The sequence below is a fragment of the Callospermophilus lateralis genome, chromosome 7 (assembly GCF_048772815.1).
Source record: "Callospermophilus lateralis isolate mCalLat2 chromosome 7, mCalLat2.hap1, whole genome shotgun sequence".
NCBI classification, from domain to species: domain Eukaryota; kingdom Metazoa; phylum Chordata; class Mammalia; order Rodentia; family Sciuridae; genus Callospermophilus; species Callospermophilus lateralis.
In genome coordinates this window covers 118,454,774-118,475,589 of record NC_135311.1, presented here as the reverse complement: position 1 = coordinate 118,475,589, position 20,816 = coordinate 118,454,774, and the positions used below count along the sequence as shown (strand labels likewise).

General features: G+C 38.8%; 1 protein-coding gene and 1 non-coding gene across 5 annotated transcripts in view; one reads left to right on the top strand and one right to left on the bottom strand.

Annotated features, from left to right (window-relative positions):
• Positions 1-20,816, bottom strand: part of Kiaa0319l (KIAA0319 like) — a 106,721-nt gene that overhangs the window by 75,007 nt on the left and 10,898 nt on the right. The gene's annotated exons all lie outside the window — the stretch shown is intronic.
• Trnas-cga (transfer RNA serine (anticodon CGA)) lies at positions 7,936-8,013 on the top strand. The gene has a single exon. It is a non-coding gene; the product is annotated as a tRNA-Ser (tRNA).

Sequence of the window (20,816 nt, the reverse complement as noted above, 5' to 3'; positions counted from 1 at the left end):
CTGAAAAAAAGAAATTCAGCCTTTATAAAATAAAGGTAGCTAAATTTGGAATTTATTGTAAAGATATATCAGCCCTAAATGACATGTATTTTTGATATTCACAGGGGGCTGGGGATGTGGCTCAAGCGGTAGCGCGCTCGCCTGGCATGTGTGCGGCCCGGGTTCGATCCTCAGCACCACATACAAACAAAGATGTTGTGTCCGCCGAGAACTAAAAAATAAAAAATAAAATATTCACAGTATATAGACTGAAACATTCAAGTACTAGAAACAATTTACACACCCATGAATTTAGAACTGGGAATTATGGAAAATCCATGCAGCTACAGGGATGAATAAAGTCAATGTATAGAGTTCTGATATGTAACCATATTCAGGATACATTATATGAAAAAGAAAGGGCAAAGCATGAAGAGTGTGCTACAATCTGTAAGAGGAACAGAGAAAATTATGTATGGTGTATGTGTATATACACACAAACTACTTTTAGAATAATCCAGAAATTGGTATCATTGCCTTTAGGAAGGGAAGCTAGGTGGCTGGAAGATTTGTCCATTCACCAAATACCTTTTTATACCTTTTGAACTTCTAATAATTCACATGTATTATCTTTTGAAAAAGAAGTCTAAATAGTTAAACAAAATTTTCAATGGCTTCCTAGAGCTCTTAGAATGAAGATCAAAATTCTTAACATAGGGCTGAAGTATAGCTTAGTGGTAAAGCATTTGCCCGGCATAGGGTCTCACATATTTCGGGCAAATGCTTTACTACTATCAATCCCCAGCACCACAAACAAACAAACAAATCCTAACATAACCTAAAAAGATCCTGAATGGTCTGGACTTTGCCTATCTTTCTGACCCCACCTTGTATCATGCTCTCCCTCCTTCTCTGAGTTCCAACCCACAGTCCTCTTCCATTCTTTAAATGTACCATTCTCCTCACGGCACCACCATCCAACCCCCATCACTGGGCCTTTGCACATGCAGCTCACTTTATCTGGAACTCTCTCGACTCCCTTCTCCATCCAATTTACTCCTCCTATGAGGTCTCAGCTCAGCTATCTTCTCCTCAGACAAGCTGCTATTTGCTCAATGTCTTTTCCCCACACTACAGTGTAAACTTCAGGACCATATCTTGGGGGATTTTGTGTTCCTCCCCCCTTTCATCACTGTATCTAAAGAATTTTAGCATAGGGCTTGGCATTTTACACTGTGTTTTTAAAAAATGATTTTTTTTTTTCTTTTTTGGTACTAGGGTTTGAACCAGGGGCACTTTTCCATTTTCCATTTTCCAGTCTTTTTTTAAAATTTTTAAGACAAGGTCTCCCTAAGTTACTGAGGCTGGCCTCCAACCTGTGAACCTTATGCCTCAGCTTCCTGAGCTGCTGGGATTATAGGCAAGAGACTCCACACTCAGGTCAAAAAACAAACAAAAAACCCTTTATAAATGAATACTTACATAAATAAATGTGCATATGCTTGAACAAAATATTAAACTAATGAACAAATGAACTGTCAGGAAACCAAGTGGCCAGGTACTGGACAGGTTGTACTGAAAACATCCAGGCTGATGACAGAACTTTGAAAGGAATGAGGCCCATTTGCCACAACAGATGAAGGAGGTGAATAGCTGGTAGATGAGTAATGATTAGTGGTAGAAACCTCAAAAAAGAAACCTCAAAGAGTCAAATTTTTACTTGAAAGTGAAGGATTAATATTCAAGAAGTAACAGTGAGGAGTGACAAGGACACCAATCCTCCTCTGAATTCAAAAGAACATGGGATAGGGGAACTTGAATAGCTATTGCCTGCAAGCTAAAGGAAAAACTGTCTTTCTCCAAGAGAAAGCCAGTCTCAAAACATTCTATCTGATGTCTTAATGAACAAGTCTGAGAATAAATGGGGTTTATTAATTCAATGGATTCTTGTCACAATTTAAAAGTTGGGAGGAGAAGATGGTAAGTGCCAGTGAGTCAAAAAGCACAAAGTTATACAAAAATGTCAAATCAGACTCACAAATCATACTGGTTAAGGCACTTCATAACTAGAAAAAGAGGATAAAAAAATATGAGGAAATGATGACAGAATGGCTGCCTATTCATCCTTGGCACAAAATGGCAACAACTTTGAGATAAATCATGAGGAATGTCTGACCAATGGAATCTGGAGGAAACAGATCTGGACTTGGGGTGGCAGGGTGATCAAGGGGACTTATTGAGATTTCAAGGTCAAAGATAATAGAATGTTCTATTCTCTACATGTTACTAACAGCTCTGGTAAAATTCTAAGAAAGGAGGAAATAAAAGTTGGAGGTGGGGACTAGGGGAGACTACACGACTGGTTTGCCCTGCAAAGGTCTTTCTTTGCTTCCACAGTTCCCTTAAGAATGTTAGGTAAACTATACAGTAATCTGAGTATTAAAGGGAAACATGTCATAATCCAAACACTGTCCATGCTTTTGAGGTGTCCTGAAAGCCTTTGTTGGAGACCTTACCCATTACCCTGCCCCACAGTGAACGTGTTCAATGAGAAAAGGAAGAACCTGGAAAATCATACAAAATGTCCCGAACTCTCCATATTTCACTGTACCTCTTGATTGCTTTATTCTTAAATTTATTACTAATCCTTAGTAATGAGTAAGATCTCTGATTCACGTAAATCTTACTTGACAATTGGATCCTTTGTCTTATCTCAAAGGAATAAAACCTGGGAGAAGGCTGAAGATCAGAAGCATTTATATCTCTGACAGTGACTAGAAGTACAAAAAAATGTGAGGGAGGTTAGCAGGCCTATAACATTGCCACAAAAATTAATCCCAATGGTTCCCAATAAAGAGAAGAAATACTCTGATTTTCCAATTCACATGTTGTTTCTGTTTGTTTTTTAAATACTACTGACTGAACACAGGAGTCCTTTACCACTGAGGGGTAGCCCTTTTTATTTTTTATTTTGAGAGAGGGATCCCACTAAGTTGCTGAGTCTAGCCTCTAACTTGTGATCCCCTTGCCTCAGCCTCCTGAGTTGCTAGATTTACAGACATATGCCACCACATCTAACTTTGTTTTATTTTATTTTATGGTATTAAGAATTGAACCCAGGGGCTGGGGATGTGGCTCAAGCGGTAGCGCGCTCGCCTGGCCTACGTGCAGCCGGGTTTGATCCTCAGCACCACATACAAACAAAGATGTTGTGTCCGCCAATAAATAAATAAATATTAAAATTAAAAAAAAAAAAAAAAAAAGAATTGAACCCAGGATCGTTCTACCACTGAGTTACATCCCCAGCTCTTTTTATTTTTTATTTTGAAACAAGGTCTTGCTAAGTTGCCCAGGCTGGCCTCAAACTTCTGATCCTCCTGCCTCAGCCCTCTGAGTAATCTGGATTATAGGCATGCACCACTACACCTGGCTCAGTGGGATTTTGACTGAGTTGTTTGGTCTTTTTTTTTTTTTTAATGCTATTTAATGTTGCTCCATTAGGTGTTCAATAATAAAATATGGAAAGAAAAATAGTTCTTTATTCTTTCACTGGATTATAGTTCTTTAAGGTGATTAAAAGATAAGTAACTATCTTAGATAGTTAAAAGACACTGGTTCTAGTTTCAGCTGTAGGACCATAGTTTTCTAGAAATTTAACCTCTGAAGAATAATTTAGCCTCTCAAAGATTCAGTTTTCATTGTTGCTACTCTTGGGAAACAGAGTTCATGAGATGAGGAAGTGGGAGAGCACTGGTAGAGTCAATATTGGATTCTAGAAGTTACTTGGATAAAAGGTAAGATGAAAATAAATTCCAATTTTAGATCAGTTCCTCTCCCTGCCCACGTCGCCATAGCCTGGCTCTGCTCCCAGGGCCCAGGAAAAAGCAACATTAAATCCTTACAAAAAAGGGCTTACAATTGGTAGAACCTAACCTTAGACTAAAAACTCTTTGGGGACTTCTGGAACTCACAGTTGACAGGAGCATGCAGAAAGCTTATCTGGATGAGAACAATGGGGCAAAGCCAATCTCTTTTTTTTCCTTAAACCAGGATTCCCGTATGTAACACCTGGAGCATCCCTAAAACAAGTTCTGGAACTAGCAGTACTGACTTACATCACTACCCTCAAAAGACAGAATTCTAATAAATCTGGCACAAAATCTAGACCAGGTTTCATAATTTCAAGCAGCAGAATGGGAAAGTTTGCAGAATACATGAATTATTGCCAGAGGAAATTCATTAAATTCGTTTAAAAAACTGTGAACAACTCTGGAAATATTTAGAGATAGTGCTGTTGCCTCTGGCATTCTCAAATCTCAGGTAACAAGCCTGACTTCATGATAAAACTTGGAAACTGCAATGGCTGCCAGCCACATGGGAGCGGAGAAAGAACACCCACTATCTTAGAAGCAATACTGTTCAAATTGCCAGGAATTTAACCAAATTCATTATATTGTATTCCAATGGAAGGGCAAGATGGTGGAAATGGGAATAGAAAGAATGAACCACCAAAATTATTTCAGAAAAGAAATAATAAACAGCAATTGATCAGGTTTGGTGGCGCATGCCTGAAATCCCAGGAACTCCAGAGGCTGAGGCAGGAGGATAACCGAGTTCAAAGTCAGCCTCACAATGGTGAGGCACCAAGAATCTCAGTAAGACCCTGTCTCTAAATAAAATACAAAATACGGCTGAGGATGTGGCTCAGTGACAGGGTGCTTGCCTGGTACATGTAAGACACTGAGTTCGATCCTCAGCATTGCATAAAAATAAATAAAGGTGTTGTGTCGATTTACAATTAATAAATATTTTTAATTAATTAATTAAACAGCAATTGATAAATTCTTCTCTTGGTTAAGAGTTTCTCTGCAAAAAACAACACATGGGATATTTTATAGGCAAAATTTAAACTTAACTGTAACATTCATGGAAGCTACCTTGGGGGACGAGTGGTTACTGGGGATTGAGGATTGAACCCTGGATGTTCTACCAATGAGCTACCTCCCCAGACTCTTTTCATTTTTTTAATTTTGAGATGGAATCTCACTTAGTTGCTTAGACTTGCTTCAAACTTGAGTATTCTGGCCTGAGACCCCGAGTAGCTGAGATGACAAGCATGTGCCACCATGCCTGAATGAAGCTAAAATTCTTTTCTCAAAAATCTCACAATTTGCTGCATGTGGTGGCACATGCCTGTAATCCCGGCCAATTAGGTGGCTGAGGCAGGAGGATCGTAAATTCAGGCCAGCCCCAGCAACTTTACAAGGCCCTCAGCAACTTAGCAAGACACTGTGTCAAAATAAAAAATAAAAAACAAAAAATGTTGGAGATGTGGCTCAGTGGTAAGGCACCCCTGGGTGAACCCAATACAAAGAAAAAAAAAAAAAAACCCTCACAATTTTATAAAATGAACAAGAATTTGTTTAAAGATTTCCTTTGATCATTATGAACTACTGTCAAGTAGTAAGGCATAAGTCTTAAATTTGGTGCTGTAACCAGTGAACTATGGCTCTATACCTGTATTCCAGTAGCCATCATCAAAAGTATGTATTCTCTCAGAAGCAGTCTTAGCCAAGATGGCTGTAGTAACAAAATGGATACTCCTCCCAAAACAAAACAACAAAAAAAAAAAACGGATCAACAAGCACCCTATCAATCTCCAAAAAAACTCAGAGTAATCGTTCAAAATCAAACTCCCTCAGGGGGCACCTCTACCTTCTTTTTAATTGTTAGCATGTCTGTCACCTGTATACCTACTGATAAACAAAAATGGCTCTGTTGGGGATGCAAATCCCCAACATGGCTCCATGCTATTCTCCCCACCAGTTCTCTCCTGCAGGGGTTAGCATTCTCAGAAAGCAAGGCAGAGGGAGTACCTAAAACCTTTGACAAGCACAATCAAGTATTATGAAATTCAGAAAAGGCTGGGGTAATAACCACTGCCCTCTCTCCTTTTTCAAAAGAGGAGAGTTTTTTCCTCAACTGCATATAGGTTATACTGAAAGGTGGCAGCTGCCTCACAAAGCAGTCCTTTTAAAAGAAAATAATTACCATTCACCGCCTTTGCTGTGTGCCTAGCTTTGTTAAGAGCACAGTTTGTTAAATGTTATAGTGTAGGTGATTTGCTGAAATTGAACTGACTGCTATACAAGTATGATTAGGCTTTGTATCCACATTCTGACTCTTTTAGTGTTTCCATTTTCCCCCAAGACCATTCTGATCAAAGATAAAACTCCTCAGGAACTAGTTACCCAACATACATCTCAGCTATTATTCACATTAACTCTAGATGATCTGCCAGATGAAAAACAAGTTTTCAAGGGCTCAATCAGAAAAGCTGGGCCGTGTAGGGCTTAGCTAGTCAATGTTCAGAAGAGCAAATCCACTCCTCTAAGACTGCCACTAAAGAAGCCTCCAAAGTACTGGCTTTGTGGTAAACTGCCCAAGAGGGGGAAAAAAACAGCATCATAACATGTGTCTAACAGAGAGTGATATTTATAGACAATGTGGAGAGGGTCCTTTTAATTTATCTACTTAAAGCAGAATAACTATGTTTCACAGGTTAAATGAAATATCAAAATGTTCTCATTTAATTTAGGTTTAATAAGAAAATATGTCCTGTCCCCAAGGGATGTTCATCTGAACCCTTAGAAAATTGAGTTGAAATTTGTTTCAAAGAAAATCCCAGGGGCTAGAGTTCTGGCTCAGTGGTAGAGTGCTTGCCTAGCATGTGCGAAGTATTGGGTTCAATTCTCAGCACTACATAAAAAAAATAAATAAAATAAAGATATTGTGTCCATCTACACTAAAAATATTTTTAAAAAGAAAGGAAGGAAAGAAGAAAATCCCATATCAAGATCAATACCCCTGGTCCCATAACTTTTCTCAGCCATCCCAAAAATCTGCAGTTGAGGCTTTGGCTGCTAAAATAAGACTACCTACATTTGAATCTCAGTCTAGTCACTTCCTAACTGGGTCATCTGGAGTCAAATTTCTTAGTTTCTTCATGTATAAAATACAAATAATAATAATAGTTCCTAAATCACCATGTCATTAAAGATATTAAAGGAAATAATCTATGCAAAGTACTTAACACATGCCTGGAATATAGTAAAAGCTAAGTAAATACTAGCTGCTATTGTTTTTGCTGTTGCTATACTTCTTTCAGCTCAGCCACCACTTTTTCCAGGAAAACATTCCTGATGCAATCTTCACCCCAAGCTGTCTTCTGTGCACCCTGCATATATCTACATGATTGTATATGTGTGTGTGTGTGTGTGTGTGTGTGTGTTTTGTTGTTGTTGTTGTTTGTTTTTTGGAACTGGGGATTGAATGCTGGGCTTCAAGCATGCTATTCAAACACTCTACTTCAAGCTATATCCCCAGCCCTTTTTATTTTTGATTTTGGGACAAGGTTGTCCAGTGAGCTTCAAATGTGTGATCCTCCTCAATTTGTGATTCTCCTGATTAGCTGGGATTGGAAGCATGTGCCACTGAGCCTTGCTCTATCATAGCACTTTTCTCCCTGATAATATTTGTCTGTCTGCCTCATAAACTTTGCCCTCTTTTTTTTTTTTAAAGAGAGAGAGAGGGAGAATTTTAATATTTATTTTTTAGTTTTTGGCGGACAAAACATCTTTGTTTATATGTGGTGCTGAGGATCGAACCTGAGCGCCACGCACGCCAGGTGAGCGCTCTACCGCTTGAGCCGCATCCCCAGCCCAAACTTTGTCCTCTTTAAGAGCTGAGGTTGGGGCTGGGATGCCGCTCGCCTGGCATGTGTGCGGCCCGGGTGCGAACCTCAGCACCACATACAAACAAAGATGTTGTGTCTGCCAAAAACTAAAAAATTAAAAAAAAAAAAAAAAAAAAGAGCTAAGGTTGTATCTTATCTTCATATATGCCTGGAACATAGTAGGTAAAAAGTTTTTGTTAATCTTAAAAATTCACCCAGTAGGGCTGGGGATATAGCTCAGTTGGTAGAGCGCTTGCCTCGAATGCACAAGGCCCTGGGTTCAATCCCCAGCCAGCACTACAAAAAAAAAAAAAAAAAACAATATTTAATAATTTAAATTTTTTTTTAGTTGTAGATTGACACAATACCTGATTTTATTTATTATTTTTATGCAGTACTAAGAAAAAGTGGATGTGTAACCGATGTGATTCTGCAATCTGTATTCGGGGTAAAAATGGGAGTTCATAATCCACTTGAATCCAAATGTATGAAATATGATATGTCAAGAGCTTTGTAATGTTTTGATCAACCAATAATTTAAAAAAAAAGAATCGAACCCAATGTCTCACACGTGGTAGGCAAGGGCTCTACTACTGAGCCACAACTCCAGCCCTAAATAATTTTTAAATCTAACAAAATTGGCAAAAGATGTCAGCTCCAGAATGCAATAACTCGAGTTTTAGTCATTTGAGTCAGATCCTTAATGTTAATTAATTTCCTTAGTTGAAAGACTAGGCAGAAGAGGAAAGCAAAGTTCTCAATTCACTGATAAATTAGAGTTCTGAAATTAAATTGAGAGAGCATTGAACAAGCAGTATGGTAAGAGATGTTAAGTAACAAGAAAAACCGAGTGGATGAAGAGATAACTAAGTAACATAAGGAGCTCAGAAAGAGCCTTTCCTGCCTACATCCTAAACTAGAAAATCCTTTCAAATTAATCTTTCCTCATGAAAGAACCAACCAAGTTTCAGTTTCCTGAGCTATCTATTTCAGATCACTTAAAGATGAGTGAGGTTTTCACCATGAAAAATTTTGAACAAGCAACAGTGGAGAATAGCCTCCCAGTTCATCTAGGCAAATAGTCATCCATCACTACTAACACCTAGATCCATACTCACCTTCTCTTGGGTGAAAAAAGAAACCATCCTATCACAATTCTAATAAGTTTAGCTTCTATATAATACTTATTAATAAAAAGTTTGCACTAATTGGATAGTTGCTTAACCCATCATCTGTCAAGGTCTAGCCCAAAGCCATTTTTTATAATCAAGTATTAATCAAGGGGTTGAGGACATAGCTGAGTGGTAAAGCAGTTGCCTAACATGCATAAGGCCCTGGGTTTGATCCCTAGCACTGCAAAAAAAGAAAAAAAGTATCAATCAAATCACTGGGGTAGATGAAAATAGCTCTCCTACCATAAAGCCACCTGTTCAGAAACTATCCAGGCATCATGGGCTTTATAATATTTAAAGGCAGATTGACGGCAAATGATTAAAACATGTACTTTTGGAGGAAAAAAAAAACTATCTAGGGGGTTACATTGCTGCATGTGATGTACTCAGAATCCTGCTCCGCTTTTTCTCCCACCACATTATGACTAAAAGACTCTAGAGAATGCTGTCAGCAAGAAGAGCACGCCTCCAAGCCACAGCGTGAAGGGAGCCCACACCTCTCTATATAACACTGTTGTATTTCAAAAAGCACAGGTATCAAATGATAACAGATAAACTTTGGTCTGTGTATTAAAGTGGTTCCAAAAAGAAAACAATTTTTTTTTCTAAAAAGAAAAGCACCTAGATAGGATGTCGTGAATCTAGCAATTCCCTGTATAGCCCACTTGTAGATATTATTGTTAAGAATCTGCAGTTGATTGCCATCTCTGACTACATTTATTATGGGCTGATAAATTATTTGCATTCACCACAATCACACCAACCTCCTTTTGAAACCCACACAAAGAACCTTGAATCAGAGAACTGTTTTGTTTTGAGGACGTTCTTTTCTGTTCTTTCTCTCTTTTTTTTTTTTCCTAGCTTATTTTCTTATTTCTCAGGAAAAGGTCATTTAGAAGGTTGCAGCAAAGATATGTAAATTAAATAAAACAGCAGTAAGCTTAAAAAAAATAAGAAAAGAATATAGCTAGGCATGAAGTATTATTTCAGCAGACATGGCCAATAGAAGAAAAGTTTATGTCAATTTATCCATTGAAAATCTCCCTTTTTGGAGCATTATGTAAGTGTCATAAAAAAATTTTTAAATAATAAAAAAAAAAACCTGCAGTGGGATGAACTGGGACATGTGAGGACTCAATACAACTGAGCTTCAAAAACTTAAATATCTCAAAACCACTTTTTGCTTATAGCAAATAAAAAGCAGAGCTACAGCTGCTTTCTCATCTGTGTGTAAATGAAAGCAAAACTGTGTGAGTAGTTAGTATTCTTAGAATTTTTGAGAGCCAGATTATTTAAATTAAGTCAAAGCCAATCTGTATCTGTACAGAAATATATTTCTCAGGGCTCTTACTCTCTAGACGTTACAGAGCTGTACATCCTCTCTTCCCTCCCTCTGAGATAAAAAAGTAAAAAGAACTCTGCAGGTTAAAACCACTTCAGATGAATCTGGAAAAAGGTTCAAAGGAATGAGAATATCTCATTTCTCTCCAGCCTGCTATAGAACAGGGTTCCACTCTGCTGCCCCATCACATCTTGGAATTTATTGTGCTTATTTATGTTCTACATCTACCTCCACCTCCATACCGTGAGCTCTCTGATGGTAGGACCTGGGTTTTATTTAACCTGGTACAGTATTTGTTAACCTGAAACAGCTGGATATTTATTAGTTATCATTATTTGAATTAAGTATCCTTGAGAAGATATTTAAAATGCAGGTAGCATGTTTAAGGCACTGACTATGAGACAACATTTATAAAGAATCAAGAATCACAAGTATTAGAAAAGCGTATTCCAATTCATCACCCTAATGTAACACTGACACTCAGAGAATTTGGTATTGACATCCATGTATTCTTATTTACTGCAGAGAGGTTACTTTCAATAGACTTCATTTTTATGACATGTATTCGGATACATAGATCTTTCTCTTATACCTCCATGTTCAAATTGATTGTAATTTACACATTCTACTAACAGAAATAAAAATAGGCGAATTGGTCAAAGCTCCTGACTATCAAATTATTTAGTACAGACTCTTAACTACTGAAACTGGCCTTTTATCTTCATCTGTAAAATGGCAACACTTCTCTGCTGATTCAAAAGTGACATTAATTCTAGGGACAGAGGTAATAACAACACCCAAACATGTCTCAGTGCCTCTCACAAACACATACATTCTCCACAGGCACATCTGAAAACATATCATACAGAGAAAACTTTCACTCTTATCATTCCTTCCCACTAACAGGGCAGCCATGCTGCCAAGGCAGCAACCCCCACATGAAATATGAAAGAGTGGAGGCGAAATAGCTCAATCAAAGCAGCTTGGGGGGAAAAAGGAGGGTATACTTGTCAGAGAAAAGTCTCCGGGGACAAGTCAGAAAACTTTTGCTTCTGCCTTGACCACACTCAGCAAATAATCCTTCTTAAAGTCTGCTTACCTGAGCTTAGAGGCCAAGCCCTCCCTTGGAACCCTTCAAAGAAGGAGTCATTAAAATTCACCCCGTTATTTGAAAAGTGCACTGTGAGAAATGTCAGAGTGCAGCTTATAAGTGCACTCTGGGGAGCACAGCTGAGAGCAATTTTGAAAGCCAAGCAGCTATAACTGATGAAGTAGAGCACACAGGTAGAAGGAAAGCTTGGCGCTGCTTCAGCACATGCATGGGGCTGTTTTGCTTCAGGCCAGATGCCCAGACTGACCCAGCAGGATGCAGATTACTCAACTTTCTGAAATGGAATGTAGCTCTTCAGCTCCTCTCTACAAGGTTGCTTCATTTATTCTGATTAAGACTCATTCACTCTAGCAGGCTCATTTCCATAAGCCTCCAGCTGACTCAGGCTGCCCTTGGTTAAGGACATAAACACTGAGCTATATATATTTAAAAAAAAAAAAAAAAAGGAGCCATCTCTTAATAGGCAAGATGGCAATTCTCTTAAAACTGTAAACCTGAATCTGAAATTAAATCTACCAAAGTGAAACCAAATCAATGTAAATACCCCTTCTCCAGGTCTGTTAATACTACTCATTCCCTTTATTACCTAAAAGTGAGAGAATTCATGAGCACACATTTATTTTGAATTCAAATGTGCTGTTGGATTAGAATCAAAGCATAATGTCAAGCCAGTTGGAAGAAAGAGCTTTCCTAAAAATCCTATCATCTGCTGGGAGAGTTTAAAAAGGAGAATTGGAGTGAGATACTCTGAGGTCCCATCTTTAGGGGTACAGTCTTCAGTGGGTAGCGATTCAGACAGGCCTGGCCAGCATTCCTCTCTGCTTTTGTTTTTCCTTAGATAATGTCTATAATGTTTAACTCACCATCCAGGTACATTCACAACTCCTTCTTGTCTTAGGGTATTTTATAGTTTTCCTTTGTGATTGACCAGGGAAATTCAGTACTTATATAATCTGGTGCTTGCCTAATGCTAAGCAGTGGAACTGTTCACTTGAGGGCCTGAGGAACAAACCTGATGCCAAAAAAGACAGAGACACCCTGATGCAGGAAAGACCTTCAAGTGCTAACTGGCAGGTATATCTAATACCCACCCCTTTTCTCCACAGAAAAGTCTTCACTGGGCTTCTCCAGAAATCTTTAACCTGGCTGATTTTGGGACTGTCAGCAAAAGTCTCTACAAAAGAGTTCAATGTAGATAAACATCCTATTTTCGTGTTGCCCTATTTTACTTGGCTACTGGCCAGGAAGAAATCAGCACTCCGGGTGGTGGACACCCCCTTACTGTTTTTGTTTTTGTTTTTTTTTCTCTTAAGAGAGAGAGAGAATTTTTAATATTTATTTTTTAGTTTTCGGCAAACCCAACATCTTTGTTTGTATGTGGTGCTGAGGATCGAACCCGGGCCACACTACCGCTTGAGCCACATCCCCAGCTCCCCCCTTACTGGTTTTTCACAAACATGTATCAGTATAGTAGTTTGTAGAAATGTGTAAACAAGGTCTCTGGCCTTGAGCTGGGCTTCACAGAGATGTCTACATTTCTAAGATATGAGATGTCACCAAATGGGTTCCATGGTAACAGCTGGCAGGAGGAGGAAAGAAAGGGGAGAAGAAGCTCTCCCCTTCTCAGGTGTTGTCCTTGAAGGGATAACTTGCCCCAGTGAAAGAAAAAAGCTGCTTTTATGGGAACTTTTATAGACTGTGAACTTCTGAGCCCCTCCCCTTACATGCTGGGTTTAAAGTTCTGAAACTACCTGAACTTGGGGTTCAGGGGATTGATTGATTATAGCAAAAGTTGTACCCTCTGAACCTGGCTGCAGCCAAATAAAACTGTTTCCTGCTATCTTAGGTGCCTTGCCCAGTCTGTCCCTACAACACACGCTTCAAAATTGGGGGCAAAGGCTGTTGTTACAGTGTTATCTCCAGATAACTACGCTCAATTCTTATTCAAGGATATGGAGTAATTATTAAAGGTGGAAGAGTAAGCTAGACTAAAAGCAAAGCTGGAGACAGGGACTTCATTCTAGTCTACTAACTCTTACCAGAAGGTTACTTCATTGAGACTAGCTTGAGACATCAAATTCCCTCAATTATATTTCTAGAATTCTGCAAGGAAGACTACGTCCCTATGGTCATTTCATTGCCTTAGACCCCTCAAGAGGCCTCAGAATTCTCAGAAGGAAACTTGATACTAACAACATCATTCCTCCGAAACAGAATTTCTGGTCCCTAAGCAAGGCAAAGGTGTCAATAGACAGCAGGCTCCATGAAGCCAGAGACCATATCTGTCTTGCTCTCCACTATATTTCTAATGCTTATAACAATGGGGACATGGGCTGGGATTGCGGCTCGGTGGTAAGCCCTCACTCACCTAGCACGTGTGAGGTACTGGGTATTAATTATCCTCAGCAGTACATAAAAATAAATAAATAAATAATGAAGATATTTAAAAAATAGTAATAACGGGACAAAATAAATATGCTTAGAAGGAAGGAAGGGACTAACTCACTCTGTAAACTACTGCTAACCCAAAATCCAAAAGTGCTGTTGACTTGTTCTGGAACAAGGCCTTGCAAAGTGTAAGCACAAAATCAGTGTGGAGGGAAGTGAACCAGGGCAGAGGGCAAGGTGGTGTCATGATAGAACAGAGTCCTCCTCCTCCAGAGGAAAAGTTACCTTAGCTAGAGGAGGAAACAAGTGGCCTGACATGTTCCTTAGTGACAAGTTACCACCATGGAAAATGGTCAACACAGTTCACTCTATAACGGGTTTCAATCAATGCTAAGTCTGTAAAACCAAATGAATGGAGGCCAACTTTTTCTGACAATGCAGAAAGGCCAGATGCCTACATTATATTTAATAATGTGGGGACTGAGATTCCACTGGACAGAAGCTTAAGAAACCATTAGATCCAGGCATGATGGCACACACCTATAATACCAGCAATTCAGGAGGCTAAGGCAAAAGGATCCCAAGCTCAAGGCCTACCTCAGCAATTTAGCAAGATTCTGTCTCAAAAAAAAAGTTGCTCAGTGGTAAAATGCCCCTGGGTTTTTTGTACTAGGAAAAAAACAAAACAAAACAGCAGAGAACCCAAACTTACTGGCCACTGGATCATCCTGAGTTTAGGCAAAACTTTAAACAACTTGGACTTCATGCCATCACATTAAAAAAACTATTGCTAAAATTTGCTGGATTTTATTTATGAACCTGGGAGCAGGCTAAGCTCTTTATGTTTTATTTATCCTCACAAAAATCCTAGAGGTACTGTCATTCCTATTTTATAGATGAAGATACTGGTGAAAGTGGGTTTCAGCAATACCACCCAGTCTATAAAACCAGGACTCAAGACTCTTGCTTGTCTCACTATTGACCCCACTCTTAGCCACTGTCTATCTCTTGTTAGCTGATGAACAGGCAGAATCAAGACCAATTCTTATAATTTCTCTTTGAAACTTATCCAATTCTGTGCAGATTCAAAAGTAGACATCAGATTTTAACCACATGGGCTGATTTTTTTTTTTAAAGAGACAACTTTTTTTAATATTTATTTTTTAGTTTTCAGCGGACACAACATCTTTTGTTTGTATGTGGTGCTGAGGATCGAACCCTGGGCTGCATGCATGCCAGGCGAGCGCGCTACTGCTTGAGCCACATCCCCAGCCCATGGGCTGATTTTTGTTAAGGAAGTTCTGAATGAAGGATCAGAAAGAAAATTTATTTATTTGGGTTTTTTTTTTTTGAGAGAGAGAATTTTAATATTTATTTTTTAGTTTCGGCAGACACAACATCTTTGTTTATATGTGGTGCTGAGGATCGAACCTGGGCTGCACGCATGCTAGGCAAGCACGCTACTCCTTGAGCCATATCCCCAGCCCAGAAAGAAAATTTAAAAGGCAGGCCCTAGGATATACGAGCATAGTTCAGTAGTAGAACTCTGCTTAGCATACACAGGGGTCTGGGTTCAATCTTTTTTTTACTTTTATTTTTCAGTACAGGGGATTGAACCCAGGGCACTTAACTACTCACTGAGCCACATCTCCAGTCCTTTTTTTATATTTTATTTAGAGACAGGGTCTTGCTGAGTTGCTTAGGGCCTCACTAAATTACTGAGGCTGGCTTTGAACCTCCAATCCTCCTGCCTCAGCCTCCCAAGCCACTGGGATTACAGGTGTGTGCCACCCCGCCTAGCCTGAGTTCAATCCTTAGCACCAAAACAACAGCAAAAAAAGAAAAGAATGTATGGTGGGGGGTGGCAGGAACAGGCCCTCAAATCAAGAGCTAACCATTTGGACTCAAACTTATCAGTACTGCTCACCTGAAAATAGATATCAAAACATTAACCTCATAAAGTTATTGACCATGTTCCTGACAAATTCTATAGAATGTCTTGGATTAGAAGCTGTTCTAATTACTAAAATTTTTATATAATCTCCAAAATAAACCAAAACTATATTTTGGCCTTGAAATTGTTATTTTGTTTTATAAACTACTCAGCTATCATATTTCCTCCCTTGAGAAATTTCTCAGAAGGGTCAATTTAAAAGAGCTTTTAAATTGAGTTAGGTTTACTGCCAATTATGCCAGTTTCTCATCCCTCTTTGTTACACAAGTTAGAAAACACATTTATGTTTGCATAGTTTTTTCTAGAAGACAAAAAGAACTCACCAAAATTATAGTTTTCCAAGATAAAGACTTAAGATGATTGTCTTTTACCAAAGAATACCTAAGCAAGATACAAGGATTTGATTTCATTGGAGAGAGGCTAACTAGGGATTTTGATTGATCTTATGTCAATTAAATTGTGATATAACAAGATCCCACAGATTTCTTCAATGCTAGATAAATTTCAGAATCAAAAAATTTATATGGTTTGTGTTAACCACCAAAAAAGTCTACCTTCCCCCAGCTGCCATGTACTCAAGTCATTATCCTACAATCTGAGGAGACAGATTCAGGATTAATAATTTATTATGTCCCTGTACTTCAATATAGTTAAGAATACAGGACAGTTTGGCAGGAGAAAGTTCCTGCTGAAGGCTCATTGCTGTAAGATACATTCCATTAGTCATCTACCTGAAATTAGGTGCCCAGCAGAAACAAGAAGAGCAGGGATATAACGCCATCTAAAAATTCTTCCCAAAATGCTTTTCCCCTGAAGATAAGACCAATACTTGCGCAAAATATATCATTCTCAGCAGGCAGAGTGGATAATGGGAATTGAAATCACATTCCATGCATGCATGATTTTGCCAGGATGAGCCCAACTACCAGGTATAACTATAATGCTCTAATAAAAGTTTAAAAATAAAAAATAAACATAACATATCATTCTCTTAAAGGAAAGACACCGCTTGGCCTGACTGCTTATAACATACAGCCCTCAGAAGTCCTACCAAAGGGTAAGGCAAAGGAGGAAAGTGAAGTCAGGGCCCATGAGTGCCTTCTAGGTGCCAGGTACATTTACCTGTGCTCATGGACACAAGTAGGAATAAAAACAAAAGTAAACGGCAACTAGTAAGGAAAAGATTTCTTGCTTAACCAGGAACTATCTTTATCCCATCTTCAGTCTGTGACCAGGAGGGGCTGAGGATGATAATTAATCCTTCCCACCCAAAGTTTGAGACTAATTAAAATATAAAACATGGGCTGGGGGTGTGGCTCAAGTGGTAGCACGTTCGCCTGGCATACGTGCAGCCCGGGTTCAATCCTCACCACCACATACAAACAAAGATGTTGTGTCCACCGATAACTAAAAATAAATACTAAAATTTTCTCTCTCTTAAAAAAAAAAAAATATATATATATATACACATATATAAACATGGCAGTTAGGGAAAATGAAGACCAAACTGACTTTTTTTTAGTAAGTGATAGGGTGACTAGAGAACATGGCAGAGATGTGTAATCACTTGGCCTTTCTTAATACTTTCCAATATAGAATTAAACTTACTCAGTTGGGAAAATGCAGGCTGTCCTACCATGGGCAGGGTAGCACAATGCAGGGTGAGAACATTGCAGACCCTGAAAACTGGCCACTCACTCCACACAAGAGGATTCTTTTCTAAACTCATCAACCAAAAAAATCACTCTGCTGTTTGTGGAGTGAGTCAGAGAAAAGGTGAAGAAAAGAGCAAAAGTTAAATTCCAGGGCTGGGGTTGTGGCTCAGCAGTAGAGCGCTCGCCTAGCATGTGCAAGGCACTGGGTTAGATCCTCAGCACCACATAAAAATAAATAAATAAAATAAAGGTATTGTGTCCAACTATAACTAAAAAAATATTTAAAAAAAAAAAAAATTACCTTCCAAATGTTGTTCCTTCCTGGAGAGAAAGCACCTACTTAATGGGCTGAGACTAAAAGGAGAGAGGAAAGAAGGATGCTCCCTAACACACACATTCCAAAGTAGTGCTCTTTCCAGCATTGTCTTTAGGTTACTCCAAACCTAACCTAGGTTGCTAGATGCTAGGGATATAATTCTGAGTAAGACAGTTTTTTATGGAGCAGACAGACACATAAACAAGTAATCACAGTAGATTTCTGCTCCCAGCCATGATGGAAGAACTGGCACCACTCACCATCAAGCTATAAACAACTACAAAGCTTGATAGAATATACAAAACAACTGGTTTTAGTCAGAAGAAAACAGAAAATAGAGACTTCAAGGCTACAATTTTTTTCTTTCTTTTTTTTTTTTTTTTTTTTTTTTAGAGAGAGAGAGAGAGAATCTTTTTTGTAGATGGACACAACACAATGCCTTTATTTTTTTAATGTGGTGCTGAGAATCGAACCCAGGTCCCACCCACGCTAGGCGAGCACTCTACCACTGAGCCATAATCCCAGCCCAACAAGGCTACAATCTTGAGAAAAGGAAAGCTTGAAGTGAACCTCACAACTGCCCAATCGTCTATTAAAGAACAATTTCCCAAATATAGCAGAGTAATCCATAACCTAAACAGAAGGATCTCACCAAGCCTCAGAGGCAGAGATATGTGTTTGGCTAGAATTTGAGAGGTGATAAACTAGAGAGTAAGGAGCTATAAAGAGGGGGTCCCAGAATCCAGCGGGAAGGTCTCCGACCAGTCTGAGACCAAATAAAGGCACTGGGCAAGACTGCTTGAGGTTCATTAGATAGCAAATGCTACAGAGCCTAGAGAGACACAGAATCATTGGAAGACAAGCAGTGCTGGAGATAGAAAACGAAGAGCATGTTAAAACTCTCACTCTGCCAGAGTGAAGAAACCACATGAACACCACACCAGTGGAGACACCAGAAAAGACTCACCTTAGGAATATGAGCTATACTCTAGAGCAAGCACTCTCTGAACCTCTCCTCAAAAAGCCTAAAATCACACACAGTTTAATATGGTGTAACAATAGACAGATGTATAGACATGTGAGAACTTAATAAGGGGTTCAGGCCAGAGATTTCAGGGCAATCTGAAAGGAGCTTATGTTTACCTGAATCAGAAAATATCAGGCAGGTTGGAGTTGTGACTCAGCAGTAGAGTGCTCCCCTACCTAGCACATGCAAGGCACTGGGTTCAATCCTCAGCACCACATAAAATAAATAAAATAAAGGTATTGTATAAAAAAAAAAGAAAGAAAGAAAGAAAAAGAAAAGAAAAGAAAATATCAGGCAAAAGCCAGGTGTGGTGGTGCATGCCTGTAATCCCTATGGCTCAGGAGGGTAAGGAAGGAGAATCCTGAGTTCAAAGCCAGCCTCCATAACTTAGTGAGGTCCTAAGTAACTCAATGAGACCTTGTCTCTAAATAAAATACAAAAAATGGGCTGGGGATGTGGCTCAGTGGTTAAGTGCCCCTGGGTTCAATACCTAGTACCAAAAAAAAAAAAAAAAAAAGAAAGAAAAAAGAAAATATCAGGCAGAATGGAATGGCATATGCAGTGGAACAGAGAAAGAAACATAAGATGAACAGTGATTTTTGGATGTGAAGGAAAAAAAGGAATAAAGAATGGCTCAGGAAGCTCTGACTGTTGCTCAGCGGTAGAGTGCTTGTCTAGCATGTGAGGCACTGGGTTGGATCCTCAGAACCACATAAAAATAAATAAATAAAATAAAAGTACTGTGTCCTTCTACAACTGAAAAAAAAAAAAAAGAATGGCTGAGGAATTTCTACCTCAAAATAAAGTAGAGACGATCTTTCTTTATGTTTATAGAGAATAATAGAGGAGAAAGGAGCAAAAATTCAAGAGTTCATTTCTGATATGCTAACACAAGGGTAGTTGTGAGACATATAGTTAGAGATATGTCACATGCAGGTGGCTAGGTAATTTGGTGCTCAGGAGCAGCTGCAGATCTGGGAGTAGTGAGCAGGAATGAGACTGTAAAGAGAGCACAAAAGATTAGGACGAGACAGGTCTGAAACAGAACCCTGAAGAAGGAAACACTGATGGGACACACTGAGAAGGGCGGGAAGGAAAAATAACTAGAAAGGACAGTGCATCAGCTAAAAGGAGAAAAAACAAAAGCATGGAATATCTAAGGCAAGTGAGGAAAGGGTCCCAAGAAAATAGGCAAAGGTGTCCAGTGCAGCATAGATGTTAGGAAAGGTAAAATATGAAAATGTCCAACCAGGAAGGTCATGGTCCCTTGGCAAAATCCAAGGTTTGGGCAGAAGCCAGATCTCACTGGACTCAGAAGAGGAAAGCGACAGGAAAACAGAGAAAGCAAATATGATCTGCGCTCTCATAAAGTTTCATTGACTAGGAAGACTAAGTCAGAGAATTAGACAGAGGTCTCACAAAGAACAGTGCCTACCTCAGAAAATATTTGTTGAGCAAGTAATAAAAAATGAACAAATGAATAAACTAAGAAACCTCTACCCACCTGGTTGGTTCCCTAGTCCTTATCTCTCACTGTGTTAATATGTCAGCAAACTGATATATATTAGTCCCAAGCCAATCTCTGCTTCCTCCATGAAGCCTTCTCTGATTTTCTAACCTTTTAACTTTTTCCATATAAAAAAATGATAGAAATAATAAGTATTGATGAAGACACAGAGAAAATTGGAATTCTCAATGTAAAACAGAGCATAGAAAACAATTTAAACAAAGTGTTACTACATGATCCAGCAATTCCACTCCTAGGTATATGCTCAGGACGATGAAAAACATGTTCACACAAAAACTTATACAAAAATGTTCAGAGTACCATTATCCATAATAGCCAAAAAGTAGCAATACTCCAATATCTGCCAAATGGTGAAAGAACAAATAAATTTGGCATATCCAGACAACAGGATAAATTAGATGTTAAAAGGAATGAAGTACTGATACCTTCTACAACACAGATGAACCCTGAAAAATAAACAAAAGAAGCCAGAAACAAAAGGTTAGTTATGATTTCATTTATATGAAATATCCACAACAAGCAAAACCGAAGTTATAAAGCAGTAATTTCCAGGAGCTGGAGTTGGGGGAATAGGGAGCAACTGGTAATAGGTTCAGGGTTTTTATTTTG